The sequence below is a fragment of the Condylostylus longicornis genome, unplaced genomic scaffold (genome assembly GCF_029603195.1).
Source record: "Condylostylus longicornis isolate FDR11 unplaced genomic scaffold, ASM2960319v2 ptg000055l, whole genome shotgun sequence".
In the NCBI taxonomy this organism is placed as follows: domain Eukaryota; kingdom Metazoa; phylum Arthropoda; class Insecta; order Diptera; family Dolichopodidae; genus Condylostylus; species Condylostylus longicornis.
The window spans coordinates 10,955,464-10,966,238 of record NW_026578024.1 but is presented as its reverse complement, the minus strand read 5'-3'; the positions used below and the strand labels follow the sequence as shown (position 1 = coordinate 10,966,238).

Genomic DNA, 10,775 nt, shown 5'->3' with positions numbered 1-10,775 from the left:
TCAAATAATTTAAAAAATTGTATTTAAATTGTAATTTTATTCTACTCATAAGAATATTGTATATGTTTACACTACATGTAAATTAGTTTTCATTCATACCTATTAAAAGTAAATATTGATTTTTTTAATAAATTTAAATCGAACTTTAAATTTATTTATTAGTACTGTCGAATTTACTAAGAATTAAAGCTTATATCAAATTAAATACCAAATTTATATCAATTTACCGAATTTTAGGGAATTATTATCAAATATTTTGTGACAACAAAAAATAATCAAATTTAGCGAAAAATAACTATGCTATAATTAATATTGTCAATGTCCGAGTTCAAACCTATATGCTCGAAAAAAATTTGGTGTACTGATCATTTATTTTGATTAAGTTACTACAACTTTTCCTAATGGTTAAATTTTGGTTATCAATAAATTTCCATATGCAGAATAATAAACCAGAATATGAAAGATTTACAAGTATCTGGTAATGGCTAAAATGGAAACAGCCAAAATATAAATTTCTATTTTACAACATAATTAGCCCATATAGCTAAACTTAGTTTACGTATTTATTTCAAAATTAAATTTTGTTCACAGTCCTCTTACATGCTCCAGGAATAATAAACAAAAATTACTTCAAGTTAACATAACTAACAATCCAAATATGAAATAAAAGCCTAAATAAATTTTATCGTATGTCTAACGTAGAACTTGTACGAAACAATTTGGAAAAAGCGGTGTTAGTTTTTTAATAACCACAAGAAAAGAAAATTACGAAAATAGGCAAAAGTCTTTTTACTTGTAATTATATAAAAATCAATGTCATAAATTACAATAATAAGTAGAAATAAACTTCACAATGCGAATAACAGTTTTTGAACTCTGGTCCTGTTATCAATTCAGAAAAATAAAAAATAAAAAACAGAATATAAAATAATGCAAATTTTTATTTTTGCCCTCATGAAAATAAGCACTAGTGAACTTTAGCAATTTTTCCTTTTTGCCACACCCATATACTTATACTCGTATGTACTTATATGAAAATAGAACTCCAAATTTTCGGATATAGTGCGACTTTTATGTTTTTCGCACAATAATCTGGAATATTAAGCGGACATTAATTCGTAACAACAATACGTATACGCTAACATTTATATATGGATATGTAAATGCATGAATGTATGTATGTAAGTACCCAATGCAGTTAGGAACACAATGCACGCTAGGAACATTTTAATTAAAAGTTCGATAACAATTCGAAACTTCTTCAATTTGTGAACAAATATTAAAATGTAAAGCGCTTGTTAACCTTGTGAAAATGTAAAATCAATCATAGGAAATTTCCACAACAGCTTTTGACAAGGTGAGATACGAACATACATCTGTATGTATGTTGTTTTGTCTCTTCAAATTCTCATATACATAGCTACTTAGTATCTAATAATAAATTGATGTCATTATGAATGAAATCTTTATGGCTTTAAAAAGAAAGTTATTGACAAAAAAATAAAAATTTATTTTTCCATTCAATTACGATGCATAAATTTTTCTCTTTTTTTTTTTTTTTTTTAGAATTTACAACTCATTTTCATATCCATTGACACATAATGTACATACTCACATTTGTATACAATAATATTATGTTTGTACTTCCGAAACGGAAATCTTTTATTGCATTTATTTAATTCATAATACACAAGCAGCTTAATAACATTGTTGCATATACATAATCTACTTATATTGATAACAAACAAAACAAAATGTATATCAACATTTTTACCTTTCATACAATAAATATTATATTTATAAACATATGCAAATACATATTTAAATGGCATGCTATCACTATAATCATTATATCTCTAATGATAATAAGTATGTATGCGTTATACGTACAAGAAAACAAAAGCAAAAAGCAAAAAGCAAAAGGAAAAAAAAAGTAAAAAACACGTGGGATTTTTGTTCAATTATAATAAAATGTTTTATATATGCTTAAGTTTGCGTATACATATGTGTGTGTGTAATTGAATGCATTTTAAATTCTATAATGATGATAATAATGATATTAAAAAAAAATCCAAATAAAAATAAGTACAAAAAAGTTTAATATCGTAATTTACATTTTCTTTTATAAGTATGTTTGTATACATGTATGTATATTTAATATATAACTGAATAATACAGATTTAAATAAGAATACACCGTTTGCATTTACTCAATGCAAATCTCAATATAATATATTGTGAATGCAAAACATGAATGGATACTGGATGTGCCATACAATACAAAAAAAAAAAATCGTAATAAGCGCTATAAGCAAGCGGCGAATAACTAAACTATACATGATATCAAATAAACATACACACATACTCATATTTGGAGTATTTGAAATTTCAATTAAACTAACCTCAATTAACTATTTTATTTTTATTTTATTTTTGTTTTTGTTTTTCTGATAGACAAAAGAAGAAAATGAAGAGGAAGAGGAAATTTTTGTTTACATTTTTCCTTATTTTTTTTCTTACATTTTATTTTTTAATTTTTTTTATTATTATTGTGTTTTGTTGTGTTGTGTTTTTTTCGAATCTTCTTTCACTTTATAATAATATGTAAAACTATAAAACATTTTAACATACAAATGAAAAATACCAATAATAATAATAATAAAATATGCTTAAAATTTTATACGTGTTAGTTTGTCTGTAATATTCAATTCGTGTACATTTAAAAAAAAAGAAAATAATAAAATGATGCCAAACAAAAAATAAAAATAAAAATGTAGCCAGGTTTTCATTTGTATAAAATTTTCAACAAAAATATTATTATGTAGGTATGTAAATAAAAATAACTGTAGCTGGCAACTTTGAAGATAAAATAAATTTTCTTCAGTTGAAATAATGTACTTGAACGTTATAGATAGTAGTGTCGCTAAAGTAGAAAAAAAATATTGTTGTTTTAATTTTTTGTTATTCTTCTTTTAATTTATTTATTTATTTTTTTTTTTTTGAAGAGATTCGCCGTGTGGAAAATATTCGATTTTTGTTTTTGAACGTGAAAAACTTTTGTGTTTTTTTTTTTTTGAATTTTTTGAAACATTTCTGTGTTTTTTTTTTTTTTTGAAAAGCTTTTTTTTAAAAACGCTTCTGCTTTATTGTGTATGTATATAAAAAATATGACAATATAACAAATATAACCTATACGAATATATTTGTGTTGATGTATGAACTTGTATACTAAGTGTGAACGTATAATTTTTGACTTTTTATAAATAAAAAAAAAATTCTTAATAATTTTTTATTCTTACATACTTTTCGATATATACAAAAATATTCTTTATTTTATTCAAGTTAATTCAATAATAAGCGTTTATAACAATAATATTGAATTTAAACGAAAATGTGACTGTGTTTGTATTACAATTAATCAACGGTAATAATAACAAAAAAAAATTTTTATTCTTCTTATTAAATTTTCTTCTTATTATTATTGATAAGCGGGCGGATGATATTTAAGAACTAATGTATATATATCATTGATATATGCATATATACAAATACAATCATATAAAATTTAATATTGAAAATTGTCAAAAGTAAAAAAGAAGAACGAGAAAAAAAAAACAACAAAATACAAAACCCTACACACTACAAAAAATATATGTGTATATCTAATATAAAGGTTGCAATTTAGAATCATTTAATATATATGATATATATATATATACATTTCTATGCGTGTATATATATTAAGGTATATAATAAATGAAAAATTAAATATATTTACATTTAGTATACATACGCCTAAATACATTGTATATAAAAATATATGTATATGTATATTGTAAATTTAATTTGTGTATAATATTAATTTGTGGCAGCTGTCAAATTACATATTAAAAAGCTCTTCTCTCTCTGTACAGTTTATTTACTTTTTAATATAAAAGTATTATTATTATTTTTTTATTTTATTTGCTATCTCTGATTACATTTTCACTGACAAAAAAAAACAAAAAAAATTAAAATAAAATAAAATAATATTCAAAATAAAATATAAAAATGTGTGTATAAAAAAAAAATTGTGTCAATGTTTATTTAAGTCATTTATAAAAACAATATAATAATATGAAAATAATGAAAGTAGCTAAGTATTTATTTAGTGTGTTATCTATACTAAACTCAAAAATGAAAAATTTTCTAAAATATTGACCAAAAAATAAGTGTAAATTTTGTGAATTTTAAAAAGAAAAAAAAATTTTTATTATTGTTTTGTTTTTTTCTGCTATGCTTTCATAGAATTATAAAAGTTAGAAATTTCAGAAAGAAATTTTGGAATTATAATTTTTTTTTCGTATAAAAATTTAAGTAAAAACCTATGTAAAATAAAAAATTATACGAAATACCTAAATATAACAGTTTGTATACTAAAAAGAAGAAAAAAAAGAGAGAAAATAAAATATATTTTGTGGCTACATACAATATAATTTTTTTCTAAATATTTTTAAAATTAAATTAATTATTTTATCAAAAAATATAAATATAATTTAAAAAAATATTTTATTTTATTATACTAAAATTTTGTTCGAAAAAAAAAATATAATTAAATTGTTCTATAAGTGAGAAAAAATTTTTTTTTGTAAAATCTATATTTGAAAATTCTATCTACATACATACGTATGTATATATATATATATACATTTGATTATATACATAATATGTAAGTATATTTTATGTGTATATTAAATATAATCTAGTTAACTGTAAAATAATATTGTCAACGAAAATTTTCTATATACAAGTAGCTACCTAATAAATATATTATAGTAGAATAAATTAAATATTGTGTTAACTATATTTTTAAAATTATTATATTAATATGTGGTATAAATAAAAATGTCTATGATATACAAATTATTAAATATTAAATAATTTAATAAAATTTCAAATTTTTAATCAAAAATCAAAAAAAAAAAAATATTTAAAATTTTAAAAATTTAAAATTTACTTATTTTGTTCTACAATTCTATATTATAATATTAAGTGTAATACAATATTGGTAACCTTTTATGTCAAATGTTGATAAGAAATATTTTTTTTTGTTTATATATATATGTATGTACCTAATAGATTTTTAAGTATATTAAAAGTAAATAAATATAAATGATATAAAGGCACATCACAAATTGAAAAAAACAAAATTAAAATTGAAATTGCAAAAAGAGAATGAAAATTCTCAGCAAATTTAGTAATGAAAAAGATTCTCTCTCCCCTAATAGATTTTTCAAATAAATATTTTTCTTTTTATTTAAATTTCCTACATACCATACACACATAAATATATTTTTATTATATCAGTTGATAATAACATAAAATATACTAATTTTTTTTTGCAAAAAAAAAACATATTAAATGAACTTAAATAAATAAATACAAAGAAACTATATAATAAAATAGAAAACAGAATATACAAAAAAAAAAAAATTATACTAACCTTGAACGGTTGTGAAAATTTCAAATATATGCTTACATGAATATAAATAGAGGTGTATAACATACATACATATGTATATATATACCCTATATATCAACCTACCTACCATCTACTAAAATATACATATACATATATACATGCAACATATATATAAAAAATATCAAATAAAAAAACGAAATTAGGATTTATTTAATTTATTTTCATAAATAATTTTTTAAAGAAGCGTTTAGAAAAATAAAAGTAAAAGAAGTATAAAAAAAAAATTATAAATAAAAAAAATTTTTTTGAATATTCTTAAAATAAAACATGTGTGGGATCGTTTAGAAAGAAAAAAAGTGAAAATCCATTATTAAATTTTGAAAATTCGTAATAACAAACACTAATAACAATAAAAAATAAAAAAAAAAAAACAAAATATAAGCCTAAAATTAAAATTTTCTATTTTTTTGTTTTTTTGTAAACACTCTAGAGTCTAGCGAGTCTAGAACTATATATATTAAATTTTTATTGATATCAAAAAAACAACAACAAAAAAAAATTGATAAGTAATACATAATTATTTTATTATTCAATAATAATTTATCCATCACCTCAATAATAGCTATATATATATAAATACATAAATAATAATTAAAAAAAAAAATATAAAACAAACAACAGGCTGTTTGTTACACAGTGACAAAACTATAATAATATAACTACTTATCGATATATACATACATACATATGTGTTCATATATGTAAAATAATATTTTGTAATAAAAAATAATTTTTGGTAAGTATAAACAATAATTTTTTGATATTTAATTGTATAAGTACCCTATATTTTATGTAAATATATGTATGTACATTCATACGGTATACCTATGTACATATATGTACTGTTATGTTATTTATAAAATATTGAATCACGTCATTATACTGATGTTATAATTTAAATTACATTCTTGTAATAATAACATTTGTTGTGCATACTTATATATTTATATATACATTGTACATACATAATACATTAGTACAAAAATGTACATTTGTGCTTATGTTATATTAAAAATTTATTATGAAAAATATTTTATTGAAAATTTTCTTAAAATATGTACTTTATGAATAATTTACAATAATGTAAAATACATACATGTATATAGGTATACATATGTGTATTGAACATAAATTTTTATAAATAATGATGATTGCAAAAAAAAAATTCACTTTTATAACATATTTGATATATAAATAAAGTGATTTTGGTTTTCTTGAACAAATTTTTGAGAATTGGTAATGTTTGGTCTGAAAATTGTTGAATTTTGAAATGAAAATTTTGATTTATATCTAATTACAACATAATTTTGTATTGGAACTTGGATTTGATGAACTAAATCTAATATAATTTTAACTTCGAATTATAAGTATACTTATATAAAAAATGTTACGTTATAATGTAGCGTCCAATTGGAATTTGTTGTATTTGTATGAAAGTTTTTAACAAAAGATTAAATTTTTTTCTTCTAATAGTTAAGTATAATATCTTTATGATTATAGAACATTGTCAAATCCATTCATGTAAGGCTCTTTTTAAGGAAAATTCTTCAGAAAACTTATGTTGCATGGTACTATAACATTTCCTTTTACTTTGGAATAAAAACAATTGCCAGCTTATTTTTGATCCATTTTATTTAATGAGTAGAAATTCAAAAGCAATTTTCAATAGAATTAACTTAAGGGCTAACAGTCAAATTCCGTAAGGTATGTGCACATAAATATGAAATATCATATAAAAACATTTTAATAAATCTGAGCGATCGTCGAATTGTTGATTGATTCTTTGCTGTGTTCCATTTAAGAGCAGTTGTAACACTATTATATAACAGTGAATTAATGTTATTGCGCTAAAATTCTATTTGCGTAAAAAATTATATATTTTGCATAAAATTATACTTAGATATGTACCCGTGTAAGGCTCGTGACAGTTCATATAGCAGGATATGAAATCAGAGCATTTTAATGCTGCTATTCTTCCTTTGATCAGACGCGGTTGGATTAGATTATGTGTTCTTGTGAAAAATTGTATTAAACGATGAGATTAATGTTTGCCTTAATGGATTAGAAGGAATAATGGAGGTGCGTATTGATATTTAGATAATTGAAAATAATTTTGATTAAATTTTGTTCTTAATGTTATAAATACTTCAAAATTGCAAGTTGTGTTAAGGCTTTGAAAACACTCCTCCATATTAGTATAGTATAACGTATATTCTCTCATAATATCATAATAAATTTTCACATTATCGAATAGCAACATCAACAAATAATTGATAATTAATTACTAAGCACTTATTTCTAAAAAATTTCAATATCGTAAAGGCTTATCCGAAAGGTCAAAACAAAAATTAGCTCCCCATTAAAAAAAAATAAATAAATAAATAACGTTTTAAAAAGATGTGTCAGAAAAGTAGTAAAAAATGAAATAATTCAAAATATTTTCATAAAATTTTTTAATGAATTTGAACATAAAAAAATTCTCGGACATTGTATATTTGCATATACATATGCTTATACATATATTTAGTTTTTTTTTTCATACGTCACAACACTACACCTGCAACATGCTAACAAATTTAATTAAGATTCAATTAAGTTGTTCTTGTTTATTATTTATTTTGTATACGTACATACATACGTATATGGATGTATGTAAATATAGTTTGCACGAATGTGCTTATGCGATTAATTTTATTTTTATTGTGCATACTATATATAAATTCAAGTAAATGCTATTTTTAAGTTATCCACTAAGCATATAATTTTCAATTATATATTGTATACAATTGCACATACATTTACATTTAGTTAAATCTATACTGTTATATTATTAAATATTTAAGTATATATAAGTCAAACTTAAATTTTGTATATGAATGTATGTGAATTTATTCTAAAAGTTAAAGAAAATTAGTACAATATTGGTGAAATTTATAACAAGAAAAGAAAAATACAAAAAACAGAACGCATGCCTAACACACAGATGTCTATTTTTTGACATTTAAAGGTATTTTGATATTAAAGTTGATTATGTACCTTTTATATGTAGGTATGTGCTTATGTACATCTTCGTTCTGTGAAAAAAAGCTTTGTCATTTTAATATTGTATATATAAGGAAACGAACTTAAGATTTAACAAAGCAATTTTATTAATATTTTTTTAATAAATTGAAATTATTTAAACAGTTTATTTTTAAAAGAATTTGCAAATAATGTTTGCTTTTATTTAATAATTTTTATTTTTAATAAAATTCAGTTGAATAAAGATCTAAGACCTTAAACAATAAACAATGTTTATCAACTTAGTATTCAAATATTTTCTTATAAGGAAATTAAGTGTTTTCATCAATTATTGTATGCTGAATTCGCTCCAACATGTTTATTAAAGCGCTATGTTAATGAACTATACACCAACATTGAGTGATTTTTGATTCTAATTAAAATTTCCTGCTTCTTTATAATATTCAGTCCGATTTCTTTGAAATCCTTAATGTAAATTTCTTACAGTAATCCAAAAAATTATAATTATTTCTAATTATTTCTGTTTTTTTTTGTAAAGGGCCTTAAACATTTTCAATTCGAAACAAAAAAAAAAGCTATCAAGTTTGCAAAAAAATATTTTGAGGCAAAAAAGAAAAATGTAACTGTTTTATAAAAATAATTAAGCTTTTTCAGATGGCGCAAAATTTTATATTTCAAAATGCTTTTTTTTTGTGGCAAAAGCGAATTTCTTGTGCACATAATATACACACACATATAATTATTCAAAATATTTTCAGGACCATAACCTTTAAAAATTTGGCGCAAATTTATAAAAAGCTTTACTTATAAAAATTAATCTTTTTGTGTTTTAAATTTTAAAATTTTCCTTAATAAAATATAATTTTAAAAAATATAATCAACAGTTCTAAAATATGATTTTTAATCACAATAATTCTATGCACAAAACTATAATACTGACTGTATATCAGGGGCGCCAAATTGTTATCTTTATGGCTAAGTTATTTCTGGTACATGGTTTTTATCTTCTAACACAAGAGTATGTAAAACTATCACATTTTCAGCTTCTCAAAAACCTATCAGTAAGAGTAAGAGAAATCAGATGGAGACCATTGTCGGTCTAAAGGCAATCTGCACAGGACAATGGCTGTTCGGGTCGGCTGTTCTAGGATTGCCCTTCAATACTTTGCCTGGCATGCGGCTAGTCTGGGGTTGCCTTTCAGTATGACGTGCCACAGCTGTCGGGGAATTAATAAGAGGGAAACTATTTTCACTATCGCTGAGAGTTTCCGGTTCTAGGTCGGACTGCACGGGCCACGTGGGGCAGAGCAAGTGTATGGGGTTGGATGAGATGTTAAAGATAGTGTGTTTTATGACAGTCTTGTGATCCTTCGGTAGTGATAACCAGGCTTGTGTCACTTTATTAAATTGCATTGAACTGCGTTAAAATAAAAATAATTTTGTAAAGATTATTTTTGGATAAGAGTAAATTTTGTAGTATACAGTTCCATCTATTTGTATGTTCAGATCAATGTATATTCCAAGTTAAGGCAATATCTTATGTAAAATAGGACATAGTTTCCATTTTATTTTAGCTATACCAAAGAGTAATTTAAATAATTTAGAGAAATAAACTAAATAAACTTACGCTTCTCTATATAAAATGGGAACTAAAATATAGGTGGGTCATTTATAATTAAAACACGTTTTCGTGTTCTTAATTCTATCTGTTGTTTAAAAATGCATTTTTAATCCTCGAAATTTTATTTGAATTTCTTCAGTTTTTCTGCATATTTATGTACAATACGTTATGTATTTGTATTTATATATGCATATTGTATGCCTGCATGTATACAAAATAGAATGAATGCATATTATGCACCTGTGTACACCAGTATGTGTGCTTAAATATTAAAAATCTCATTTGAAAAGATTTTCGCATTTTTCAAATTTTTTTTTTTTTTACTTATTTGGTTTTTTGTTTACATTTTGAAATTTATTAAGTAAAAGTTTTTCTATTGAGAAAAACTCTGTTATTTTTTTTTTGTTATTGTATACACCTTGGAAAAAGTAATTAACAGTAATGGAATGAAAATGCACCTTAGAAAATTTATACTAGACTCATGAATACAATATAAATTCTTCCATACATTTCTAAAAAGGAGATTGTTTTGTGTTTAAGCATTTTAAAGAAGTCAAGTATAAGTAGTTGATTTTTTAACTATTGATCTGTGGGTTTAAAAAGACATTAAGCA

At 22.2% G+C, this 10,775-nt stretch overlaps 1 long non-coding RNA gene across 1 annotated transcript in view; it reads left to right on the top strand.

The window, feature by feature from the left end:
• The first annotated feature begins 5,085 nt into the window (after positions 1-5,085).
• Positions 5,086-10,775, top strand: part of LOC129611762 (uncharacterized) — a 91,827-nt gene continuing 86,137 nt past the window's right edge. Inside the window, exon 1 of the long non-coding RNA XR_008697187.1 lies at positions 5,086-6,256. This is a non-coding gene — a long non-coding RNA (uncharacterized LOC129611762). The remainder of the gene's footprint in view (positions 6,257-10,775) is intronic.